Source organism: Salmo salar, chromosome ssa17 (genome assembly GCF_905237065.1).
Source record: "Salmo salar chromosome ssa17, Ssal_v3.1, whole genome shotgun sequence".
Taxonomy (NCBI): domain Eukaryota; kingdom Metazoa; phylum Chordata; class Actinopteri; order Salmoniformes; family Salmonidae; genus Salmo; species Salmo salar.
In genome coordinates, this window is record NC_059458.1 from 62,929,923 (window position 1) to 62,942,193 (window position 12,271).

The 12,271-nt window shown below is 46.5% G+C and overlaps 1 protein-coding gene across 3 annotated transcripts in view; it reads left to right on the plus strand.

The window, feature by feature from the left end:
- LOC106576317 (synaptotagmin-1) overlaps window positions 1-12,271 on the plus strand; it is a 216,036-nt gene that overhangs the window by 60,633 nt on the left and 143,132 nt on the right. The window lies entirely within an intron of this gene.

The window sequence follows — 12,271 nt, forward strand, 5'->3', positions numbered from 1 at the left end:
TCCTAGTTTAGCTGTCGCTGTCAAGGTCAGACCACAGGAGAGGTGGGCACGACCGGCCAGCCTGCCAATGCTGTGTCATCATGAGGGGCGTCCAACTGAATGTAATTACACTGCCTGATGATTCAAGTGCTCAGTGCAGGCTCCAGAGGCGTGCGCACAGTACCCTGCTCTAAACGTAGAGATAATCTCTTTTTATAGACCTAGTTCTTCCCAAAATTCATGCTCATGCACTCCTCATCCCACTGTGCCACCATGTCTTACATTGGTCTGCCTGTGGCAATATGGACATTTGCTGCTATTATTCTCTGTTAGATTGAACAGTGATTGATAATATAATAGATTCTCTAATGGATCTAATACTGACCACTTTTCTACATGCTGATGTGAGGAGAAAGCTCAAATGATCCACCATAATGATAACCCGAGACAATACTTTATCTTCCGCCTCGGTTCCTTCCACCTCATTAGTTCTGCTTAACTACGTTCATACGAGGCGCCCACGCTCCTTCAGTTTAGTTTTGTGGAGCTGCAATAATGTGTGAAGGTGGGCTGTCTGCTGTGATTGCTACCTGCTGGATCTGTCAGGAGAAAACAGCTGTAGGTTTGATGCCTCAGTGCTGCATCCTCATCAGACTCTCTCCTGATCAGTCAGGATTCACTCCCCCAGCATGGTTTTAAGACAAGTCTTCAACCCCCAGTTTACAACTAAGATATTTTAAAGGTGCTTCCTGTTTTGATTTTAGATTTACTGGTAAAGGCTTTTGAGTTTTGCTTATTAGCAACAACAAAAATCCCACCCTCCAGTATGGGCATGGGTCAGTGGACGTGTAAGACTTGGAACTGAAGGATGCTGGATGATACTAGGCCTGTTCCGTCAATGTATGCTCTTTTGGGTCCAATCAACCAACCAGACACCAATAAAGTCCCCAGTCTCCTAGTGTCCTTTACATTCCTGTCATCTATCCACATACATTTGCATATATTGATTTATGATTGTCTGTCTGTCTCATCCACTTACCTAAGTAAATGGATAGAAATTCCATTTATCGTGAGATGTCAATTAAATCGGTTGGCAAACGGAGCTTCCAGACACAGCAATTTGGGACGCTTTCTTCTTCTCAGCATCTGTAGCTGCATGATTATCAATGGTGTTTTGATATCAAGGGAGAGAGAGAGATGTTGACTGACAGGTCTGGCCAATGCTCGCGCTACCAAGATCATAACTGACGGCCAGTTTCTGTGGGACAGAGAAAGACAAGAACTGAGGAAAATAAAAAGAAAGTGTTGCAGTAGCATTTAATTATCCTACCAGCTTCAATAGACTGTTGAATTGAATTTGGCCAAACTTTCTGTGGCTCGCCTTGCCTCTGTATTAATAAATCGTTGTTGTTACAGTTGTCTCTATTCAGCCTGCCTGGCAAACAAAGAGGCCATTTAACAGAGTGAAAGTAATTATGTTATTTTCAGGCAGCAATGAGTTATTGGAGGACAATGACTATTGTTTGTAGTGTTGGGAGGACTACCATAGAGTGTGTCCATGGGGGCTGTGTCGGTGAAGATTTAGCATTTTGGGATATTTTGAGAGGAACGAGGGGGCCATGGGATGGAAGTTCCACGTACCAGAGGCTGAAATGAACCTGACTCCGATTGGGGACAATATCTCAGAGCCAAATTGACTCAAATTGACTTCGACACTTCCTCTGGTTTTCTCGTTGAACTACTGTAGCAACAACTATCGCTCTGGAGGCCTCTTTCAGCTCCCTCCAAAACAAGTAGTTACGTCAACTAAATAAAAAGAGTCTCTGTAATCACCATGTGTAAGTATTAATGCATCGCTTCACACTGCGTTCTAAACCAGCCCCAGACAATCTTAGTCAACAGCAGATCAACAAAACATTTGCAAACGGCGTTCATTGCAGAGAGGATCATTTCCATCCGGAACCTGTTGAAAACAAGACCCTGGTGGTACGACGCCATCCATTATAGCCACATCAAAATGAAAGTTGCCCCGTGTGAAAGGGATTGGCAGAATAGAGGTTGTTCATAATTGCCTAGTTCGCGAGGGCCCTGGCAGATTTCCTCTGCCAAATCTATTCTTCCAATCCAAATCTGTCTCCGATCAGCCTGTTCTCAAGGCTGCGTGGTGTGATGATGCTGCTGGCTTCAGGGAGGAGGGAAGCAATGGAAAGACTCCATTCTTCCTGCATGGCTTCCCTATGGAGGAAGACTGAGATTTTCAGATTAATGAAAGCTCGCCTCTTTTCCCTGTCAGGGGCAATATCTCCATGCCGGATATTGGCTCTGTGTTGTTACCACTAAACATTATTCCTCCCCCACTAGCCCTCTTCACTGGTTTCTATTAAATACATATTGTCAAATAAAATCTATGTCGTCTGGCCATCCCGTGTGTGTTAATGTTCTCTCATAATTGCATGTGGACATGTTTCGGTTGTGTTAATAGCCATTAAATGTGTAAGCCTGTGGCAGAAGATGAATGGATCCTAAAGACATTGTTGCCATGAACAGCAGGATGGACAGCTGTTCCCTTCCATGACAGTCATTTAACTTTGAGGAGAACCTGGGATAATCACTTGATATATTGGGTGTGTTTGTGCAGAGACACTTGCTTCATATGGTACATTGGAGGAATAGGAGGCAGTAAAGTGGTTTAATCCTTAATAACGTTAATGGAGGAATGATTTTTACTTCCGTAGTTGTTTGCCGGCAAATGTCATGTGTTCGTTTTAAAAAATTTTTTTTTTTACGTGCATTTACACATAACTAATATTATACTATCATTGACTTTTGCAATTGAAAATAATTCCTTTGGTTGAGGTTTTCAAGCATTGGTTATTGCCTACACTTCCCCACCTTCTCCATGCCCAATCAAAATCATGGTCACCAGTATAATGGCTCAGAAATCCAAATGAAGTCCTACCTGAGTGGCCTCCCACCAGCACTCCCTCTCCCGTCCCCTTGCCGCCCCAGCCCAACCCCGTCCCCATGTCTTTGATGTCTGGAGTAATTAGCCATCACCTGTGAAGTAGAGAGGGGAACCAAGGCACCTCTGTGCAGCACTCCATTTTTCCTGGTAATGATGATAGTTTCTTCCAGGCAATGTTCCAGCGCATTGCCTATCAAATGTGGCGAAACATGCAGCCCAGACCTCCACAGTGGGACGGCCCGACAGGAGAGATACCTACCTGCAGGATTTTATTAGCCTCCTTGCTATCTCCTCCTCACAAGACTGACCTGAGAAAGGTCAAGCGCAAATGCTTTCGGATGTTGATTCTTCCTCGCTTTGGATCAATTTGATTTGCAAGCACCATTTTGGCAAAGAGAAAAATGGGTACACAAATTATGTTCCCACAAATAGAGGCTGTTTTAATACAAAAAAATGGCAATGTAATCCCTCCCCCCATTGATTTTATGAAGCTTGTTGCTGCATGCCAGAATGGCAATAAATCCTCTACACTGTGCCAATGTCAGTCCACACCTCTGACAAGCGTGTACATGAAATGCCTGCTATGGGATTTAGCAGAAAGTAAAGACATTAAGATGGTCCTTCATTTGTTTTGAGGGGAAGGGTTGGGAGGGTTGGGCAAGAGAGGAATTGTGAGATGTTCCGTAGGGTCCATTGGATTGTGAATAAATTGTACAACCTTGTATGAAGTCTTAGCCATTTAATAAACACACAGCCTTTTCCCTGACTGAGCAAAGGATAGGTGGGTTAAATAAACCACAATTTATGAGTATGATTCCAATATCATCAGTATGATAATTGGTTTCTTCTTCTCTGCCATGAAGAAATGCTGTTCGCTGACCAATATTCTAAATTGCAATGAACATCACGGAAACAATGTAACACAGTATTTTGACCTCTTTGCATCAGACCATTGTTTAGCTAACCCCCACACACACTTCAACTCAACAGTTTAACCTACCACCTAACTGAGCTTTTAGTTGTCACTTGCCTGAGCTCGTTCAATCGATAGACCACGCAAGGCCTTGTCACATTAAAGCAAGATGTCTCCATTGAGATCAAATGGGCTTCTTGGCCTTTGTATGGAAAACACTCCAGAAGACACATGTGATGAACCTGCCCTGTCAGGGCAGCAGAGTGGACTAGCGGTCAACATAGTACATCTGCTCCCTGGACAGTCACAGACAGCCATGGATTGTCTCGAATGCTGACAATTCTTGGTTCCCAGAATGTTTCACGTAGGTTAAGAATACCTATTTTTTTGTCCAGGTTCTTCGTTTTCTTACACAGTATCTCTCTTATAATCTGAATGTTAGGAACGTTCTTCCTCATCTCCTTGCAGTCCACCTCTATGACAGCGGCGCACCCTGCCTGGCTGCATCTGCATCAACGTAGGATGCATTGTAAGTGTAAAAGTGTCGGTCATTGTCGCATGCTACCATCCATGGCAATTAATTAGAGGCATGAAAGGTGGAGTAACAGTTTGTGAGGTGAGCTCAAAAGTTACACATATAACCTAGCTGGTAATCAAAGACCAAACCAGTGGAATCAAATGGCAGGAAGGGACAGAGTAGATGGGAATTCAGGAAGTGATTACTTACCTGCAGCAGTACCTCCGAGGGCAAGAGAGGACTATGAACGACATAGGCAATCAACAAAATTGTGTTGAAAATGTGTCTCGAAAAGGTTCACAATTAATAATGGCGGAGTTCGTTTGGTTGAGGTGTGCAACCTTGCGTAAAAGGGTGAACCTGTTGACATCAATTATGAAAGGCGCAAAGCTATCCATTAACTTGAGTACTTTGTAGTTTCTATTCATCTAATCCTGTTCACACTTCCACTGTGGTACTGTAGCTCTAACCCTGTCAATAGATGAAAGCCCAGATCCCTTTCTCTCATTTCAGCTCGTATTCCCCAGTTCAATGCTCTGCCTCCAAGGGATGAATTTGCCACATAGCTCATTTAGAGCTTCTGTCAAACATCTGAAATACTTGGATGAAGGACCATACAAGCTTAATATTAAAACGCATCAAACCTTCTAAATGAATACTGATTTGACTGCTCCACAGTTCCAGCCAAACTTTGGCCTTATAGAAAAGGTTACCCCTAGCTTTCTCTGGCTTGCTGTATTATCAGTGTGCTCCAGAGAGTACTAGCATGCCACAGAGCCAGTTAGTCTGACAGAACCAGTCCAACTAACAGAGGGAGCCAGAGGGAAGGTGCTGTATGTGTCAAGCGTAAATACCAAACTCTGATCAATCCAATCATGGCGCCCTGCGGGCATCCTCTGATTGGCTTGGCCTTGCGTCAGGGAACACTCTCGTCCCCGACGGCCATTACAGAATCCCATCATGGCCAGATTCATTTTCTCTCTCTTGATTTCTGGTTCCAGTGAGAAACCAAGTGTGTGATCAAACTAAATACTACTTGTTACATTTAGGCAGTGTCTGCCGAGCTGGGCTCTTCTGTCTGGCCGAGCTGGGCTCTTCTGTCTGGCCGAGCTGGGCTCTTCTGTCTGGCCGAGCTGGGCTCTTATGTCTGGCCGAGCTGGGCTCTTCTGTCTGGCCGAGCTGGGCTCTTCTGTCTGGCCGAGCTGGGCTCTTCTGTCTGGCCGAGCTGGGCTCTTCTGTCTGGCCGAGCTGGGCTCTTCTGTCTGCCGAGCTGGGCTCTTCTGTCTGGCCGAGCTGGGCTCTTCTGTCTGGCCGAGCTGGGCTCTTCTGTCTGCCGAGCTGGGCTCTTATGTCTGCCGAGCTGGGCTCTTCTGTCTGGCCGAGCTGGGCTCTTCTGTCTGGCCGAGCTGGGCTCTTATGTCTGCCGAGCTGGGCTCTTCTGTCTGCCGAGCTGGGCTCTTCTGTCTGGCCGAGCTGGGCTCTTCTGTCTGGCCGAGCTGGGCTCTTCTGTCTGGCCGAGCTGGGCTCTTGTGTCTGGCCGAGCTGGGCTCTTATGTCTGGCCGAGCTGGGCTCTTCTGTCTGGCCGAGCTGGGCTCTTATGTCTGGCCGAGCTGGGCTCTTCTGTCTGGCCGAGCTGGGCTCTTGTGTCTGGCCGAGCTGGGCTCTTGTGTCTGGCCGAGCTGGGCTCTTGTGTCTGGCCGAGCTGGGCTCTTCTGTCTGGCCGAGCTGGGCTCTTCTGTCTGGCCGAGCTGGGCTCTTATGTCTGGCCGAGCTGGGCTCTTATGTCTGGCCGAGCTGGGCTCTTGTGTCTGGCCGAGCTGGGCTCTTGTGTCTGGCCGAGCTGGGCTCTTCTACAGGCCTGCAAATGGGGAGGCAGGCCTGTGGAGTGGGGTGGCAGGCCTGGGGCGTGGGGAGGCAGGCCTGAGGAGTGAGGACTCCTATTGGACAGAGGTCGGCCCCTCTGCTTGATGTACAAAGGGAGTTCAACAGGGAATCAGGAGGAACAACACTTCTGCTGTTTTGTTTATAGTTAAAATGCGTTGCCCAATTAATGTTATTTTTGTAAATGGCCTCCATTGCCAATCAGTGCAATCCACATTGCATCTGTAGTAGATTAGAGACCCCTTGTCGATTAGGATTTGGGCTGGGGGTTGTGAGGGGAATGCAAATGGCTGATAATTGAGCCAATCATCTGATGAACCTCTGAATCCATTAGATAACTAAGCACCAGTAGATTACTGATGAAACTGAGGAAGGCCCATTAATTCCCTAATGAAAGAGGTCTCCTCCACTGGGGGTGTGACAAAGGGACTTGATAATGGACCTCCCTTAGCACAATCATGCTGTTAGTTTATTGCTCCCCCCAACTGAAACCAAAACTATTGAAGAGCTTCTGTTGTTGTTCGTGCCGAATTTGTCATCCTGTTGGCTCTATAGTGAATTACAGAGGTGGAAAAATCTAAAATATGAACATGCAACAAGAAAAGAAAGATCAACCCTCCACTGTGAAGTGTATAGCCCTCAGCAGTGGATCAACGCCGCTGTTTTGCGTTTGAGGGCGTAAAGCACCTTTAAAACATTAAAATGCATAGGCCATTGGGGAAGATGGTGCCTGGTCCCAAGAAATCACACACACACACACACACCCTCTCATAGAACAGCTATTTTTAGACCTGGCTCGACACCCTCAAATGAGCCATATCTTGTGCTCTGCTTAGCCCGGTCCTTATTTGGAAACGCAAAGCATCAATGAATGCCAATGAGGCTGATCTCCCTGGACATTTGAGCTCTATTCTGGGACGATAACTACCTATGGTTAGCCTCCAAGGGGGAGAGCGAGCAACCTCATGTTTATTTTCCAGACCGTTATTTTCTCCTATGCCTTAGAATGATTTGTCTAATCTCTCATGAAATACCTTTTTAGTGGAGGAACGGCGGTGGCGACGCTCAAAGCCCTCCTGCTGGCCACTCACAAATATCATTGGCTAATTAATGGCTATTTCCAGCTCAGTCTCCTGGAGCAGAATGCTATTTATTCTCAGCCATAAAGAATCGTAAAACAAGAAATGCTTTTTTTCTCCTTCATCTACGTGGAAACAGAGAGACGTATTCATTTTTGTTTTGGAGAGAAACTGGAATTCCACTTTGGTAGTCTACATAAGTGTCACACCCTGGTGTTTTAGGTCAGAGCGTGACTAGGGGGATTTCTAGTTAGTTTATTTCTATGTTGGTATATGTGTATGGTTCCTAATTAGAGGCAGCTGATAATCGTTACCTCTAATTGGGGATCATACTTAGTGTGTTCTATTTCCCACCTGCGATGTGGGATATTGTTTTGTGTGAGTGCCTTTGTGCGCTACGTTTTGCACAATCGTTATATCTTTGTTTTTTGTTTTTTTAAGTTTCACGAGCAATACAATGTGGAACTCTACTCACGTTGCGCCTTGGTCCAGTTATTTAAGCGACGTTCGTGACAGAATATCCCACCATTACAGGACCAAGCAGCGTGCCCAGGAGGTAAAGGAGAGTTGGACATGGGAAGAAATACTGGGTGGATGCGAGACCCTTCCTTGGCGGGAGTCGCCGAGGAGTAAAGGGGTCAGCGACGACGCTGGGGTCGTTTTTGGGGGAGGCCACAAGGGGCGGTCGGCCGAGCCGAGGAGAGAGCCAGAGACCGTCTGGGAGTCGATGGAGCAGTTGGAGGAGGGATATCGGAGAGAGATGTTGGTTAGGTGCATTCTGCAGCGCACTCGCCCTGAAGAGCGTGTCATCAGTCTGGTTCAACCTGTGCCGGCTCCATGCAATAGGCATCCAGTGCGCCTCCCTAGCCCGGTACGTCCTGTGCCAGCTCCTCGCACTCGCCCTGAGGAGCATGTCATCAGTCCTGTGAAACCTGTGCCAGCTCCACGCACCAGGCCTCCAGTGTGCCTCCCCAGTCCGGTACGTCCTGTGCCGGCTCCCTGCACTCGCCCTGTGAAGCGTGCCATCAGTCTGGTGAAACCTGTGCCAGCTCCACACACCAGGCCTCCAGTGCGCCTTCCCAGCCCGGTACGTCCTGTGCCGGCTCCCCGCACTCGCCCTGAGGAGCGTGTCATCAGTCTGGTGAAACCTGTGCCAGCTCCACGCACCAGGCCTCCAGTGCGCCTTCCCAGCCCGGTACGTCCTGTGCCGGCTCCCCGCACTCGCCCTGAGGAGCGTGTCATCAGTCTGGAGAAACCTGTGCCAGCTCCACGCACCAGGCCTCCAGTGTGCCTTCTCAGTCCAGGCACAGCATCCAGTCCCGCTGGATGGCCGGAGCCTTCCTCTGCACCGGTGCTCAGTCCAGGCACGGCGTCCAGTCCCGCTCCATGGCCGGAGCCTTTCTCTGCTCCGGTGCCCAGTCCAGGCACGGCGTCCACTCCCGCTCCATGGCCGGAGCCTTCCTCTGCACCAGTGCCCAGTCCGGGCACAGCGTTCAGCCCGGCTCCATGGCCGGATCTGCGGTCTGAGCGGGTGCTATGTCCCGCACCGGAGCCGCCGACGGTGACCGACGCTAGTTGCCCAGCCTAACCCTCCCCATCTAGTTTCAGGTTTTGCGGTCAGAGTCCAGACCTTTGGGGGGTGTACTGTCACGCCCTGACCATAGAGAGCCCTCGGGGTTCTCTATGGTGTTTTAGGTCAGGGCGTGACTAGGGGGATTTCTAGTTAGTTTATTTCTATGTTGATGTATGTGTATGGTTCCTAATTAGAGGCAGCTGATAATCGTTACCTCTAATTGGGGATCATACTTAGTGTGTTCTATTTTCCACCTGCGATATGGGATATTGTTTTGTGTGAGTGCCTTTGTGCGCTACGTTTTGCACGATCGTTATATCTTTTTTTGAAGTTTCACGAGCAATAAAATGTGGGACTCTACTCACGCTGCGCTTTGGTCCAGTTATTTAAGCGACGGTCGTGACAATAAGCATTCGAGCAGCAGTTCTTGAGGAAGTTCTAAGGAGGAGAAACTTAAAAAAGTTCAGCAAAGTGAATCATAAGGGGGTTTCAGAGATTGTTGGAATCTGTTTCAAATGTTAATCAACCCTAGACACCCCTGTCTGAAGAGAAGGTGCTGTCAGTGAGGTTTACAAGAAGCTTGGAGATGTGCCAGGTCTCTGTCCTGTTAGATGCCATGTTTCCACCCTTCCACACTCTTCCACACACCATGGACAGCCAATTAGATGAGATTTCTGTCCATAAGCCCCAGCTATGTCAGACGTATGACCAGTGACAAGGTGTAATGAGACACATGGCCTTTCCCTAGTGACTTTAGGCAGCCTAAGAACAGCCACAGCCACAATGACCAACTGAGTTCAACTTCTGCACACCCGAATGATCAAAGAGCTCCGTTTCTATTGAAGCACAGAATATAATCGCTTGACACCCTCTACCAAAGGTAACAAACAACTTTCAGGATGGTTACCCCTCAAAGCCTGTTTCTCATCAAGTGTTTGCTGTGCCCAATGGAATCCCGCAGCAAAGGATGCCAATTCTTTTCCTCAGGTGGAGGAGATTGGTCTTCTGCTCCGGGTCCACGGGGGCCAGTTGGGCTGCATCATCACCCTAAACACCAAAGGCCGTACTGAGTTCCTGGGATCATTATTCTCTCATGAATTTCCCACAACCCCCCCAAAAAACCGTCGGTGGGTTATTGTGTTTCTTCACCGATGAGGATGATGCTCATGGTTTATGCATGGGGGCATTTTCTCTTTGAAACACAGAGACAGAGCTGCGTGAGTGGCGCCATAGAGCCTGAGTGAATGCTTAGAGATCTGTTTATTGACATCTGGTTGTTTTCTATTCTTCTCTGTACTCCATGGCAGCCCTGGTTGTTGTTATCATCTGAACCTGGTTGAGTGGCTGGGATCCATTTTGTTTCATTGTGTGTGCTTCATTGTCTGCCATCTGCCTACTGAAAATTAAACCACCATGTCAATTTCTGTGTCCTTTTGTTCTGGCACGGATCACTCGCACCCACCCTGAAATGGGAAATGGATGTGACTTACATGTTTAGGACTGCGTGAGGTTTAGAAAATAATTAAATGTATTTTATGTTAGTGTCTAAGAGGGTGGTATTGTTATAAGAATATGTAGCTGTAGTCAACTTTGCAAAATAAAAGTGTTCCATTTTGATGCACTGAGTGCTAAACCGAGTGAAATGGAATAATGTTCTGGCTGCAACCATGGGAGGAAAAATGGATTTTGTGAAAAACAACCAAACGACAAAGAGGTAGAAAGGTTATTTTAAAAAGCCTCCCATCTGTCCATTTTTATGGCTCCGAATCTGTCAGTACTTCTAAATGAATAGGGTCACCTCTACGTCAACATTGTGAAGTAAAACCCAGTAATATGCCTTCAGTAAAAAACTACAATGCTGCCACTTAAGCTATCTTTGGCTTTATCCAACACTTACTGAATCAGGAGTGTATTCACAGCTCTTAGTTATCACTCACTGGAGTTTGAGTCATGTGAGCGCATCATCACTAGGCTGTGAAAGGAAAATGTCACCTCCACAGGAACAGGATGGAGAGGAGAAGGGCCTCTTAAGTGGAAGTACTTTGTCGTCAATGCTTTCCAAAAACAAAACCCGAATTAATCACAAAGGTTGTTTGCTATCACGTACAGCCTTTGGCAATTCAATCACACCAGGGTGCCATTAGTGCTGTTGCCAAGTTTGAAAAAGGTACAAAGACGGTGTCATGTCGTGTGTGTAGGTGGCAGGGAAGTCAGGCACAGGAAAATCAAACTTGGTATAAATGGAATAGTTTAATAACGTAAAACAAAAACCTCCAAAACCAAAGTATATAATAAAATAAATGTGGGTACAAGAACCCATCGCGCACCAATCAATAATCACCAGCATAACAACAAACAATCTCTGACAAGGACATGAGGGGAAACAGAGGGTTAAATACACAACATGTAATGAATGGGATTGGAACCAGGTGTGTAGGAAGACAAGACAAAACCAATGAAAAATGGATCAATGATGGCTAGAAGACCGGTGACGTCGACCGCCGAGCACCACCCGAACAAGGAGGGGCATCGACTTCGGGAGAAGTCGTGACAGATGGAAAAAAGTATGAGGTCATTAGTGATGTCATACATTTTGGCATGTCTCTATGGTTGAACAACCTTTTCTTCAATTCACTGATCATTGTTTGTCTTTCATTAATCCACATCCAATTTAAAACCAACCCCAGTAAAATAAGTTACATGTCTGACAGAAGCTAAACTGGATTTATTGGCTAATAGTTGTGATACACTGTACAGCTTCTGGTTGAAGGCCGTGGGCAAGGTGCATTTTGAGAGTACATGCAGAATCACAGTGGCACAGTTATAACTCTATTTTCAACAGAATTGTTGACTCAGCCAAGTCACGGCACAAATTGGATCTTCCACAGAGCCAAGCTTGTTTGATCAAGTGATCTGTGACACATCATGCTGGGAAGATTTTTGTTTAAATCAGTGCTGTCTATTACATAACCCATTATGATGTATGACGTTGCTTATGTGTGATTTGAGAAGCATGTGTAAAGCATATGAAGACTTTATGAATGCTCTATAAAGCCTTTATAAGGTAGTTATCTTGTCTCAGTGTATGCATATTCGTGTGCATCTACAATGACTTTAAAAGCCACTTGATAATATTCAGAGCTCCTAAATATGTACGTTTTACAGACTCTTAAAAAAGCAATACATGACTAAAATGGAAATTTGTATACTTTTCTAAACTGGCAACTTGTTTTTGCAACTGCCACATGATGAATCTAGGGCATGATGATGAATGTACCTTTTGCATAATGCAATAGTTAGATGAAGGAGTAGGGAGAGGAAATTTAGTCTGACAATGTTAAAAAGATCCGTTCTAAGCGTCAT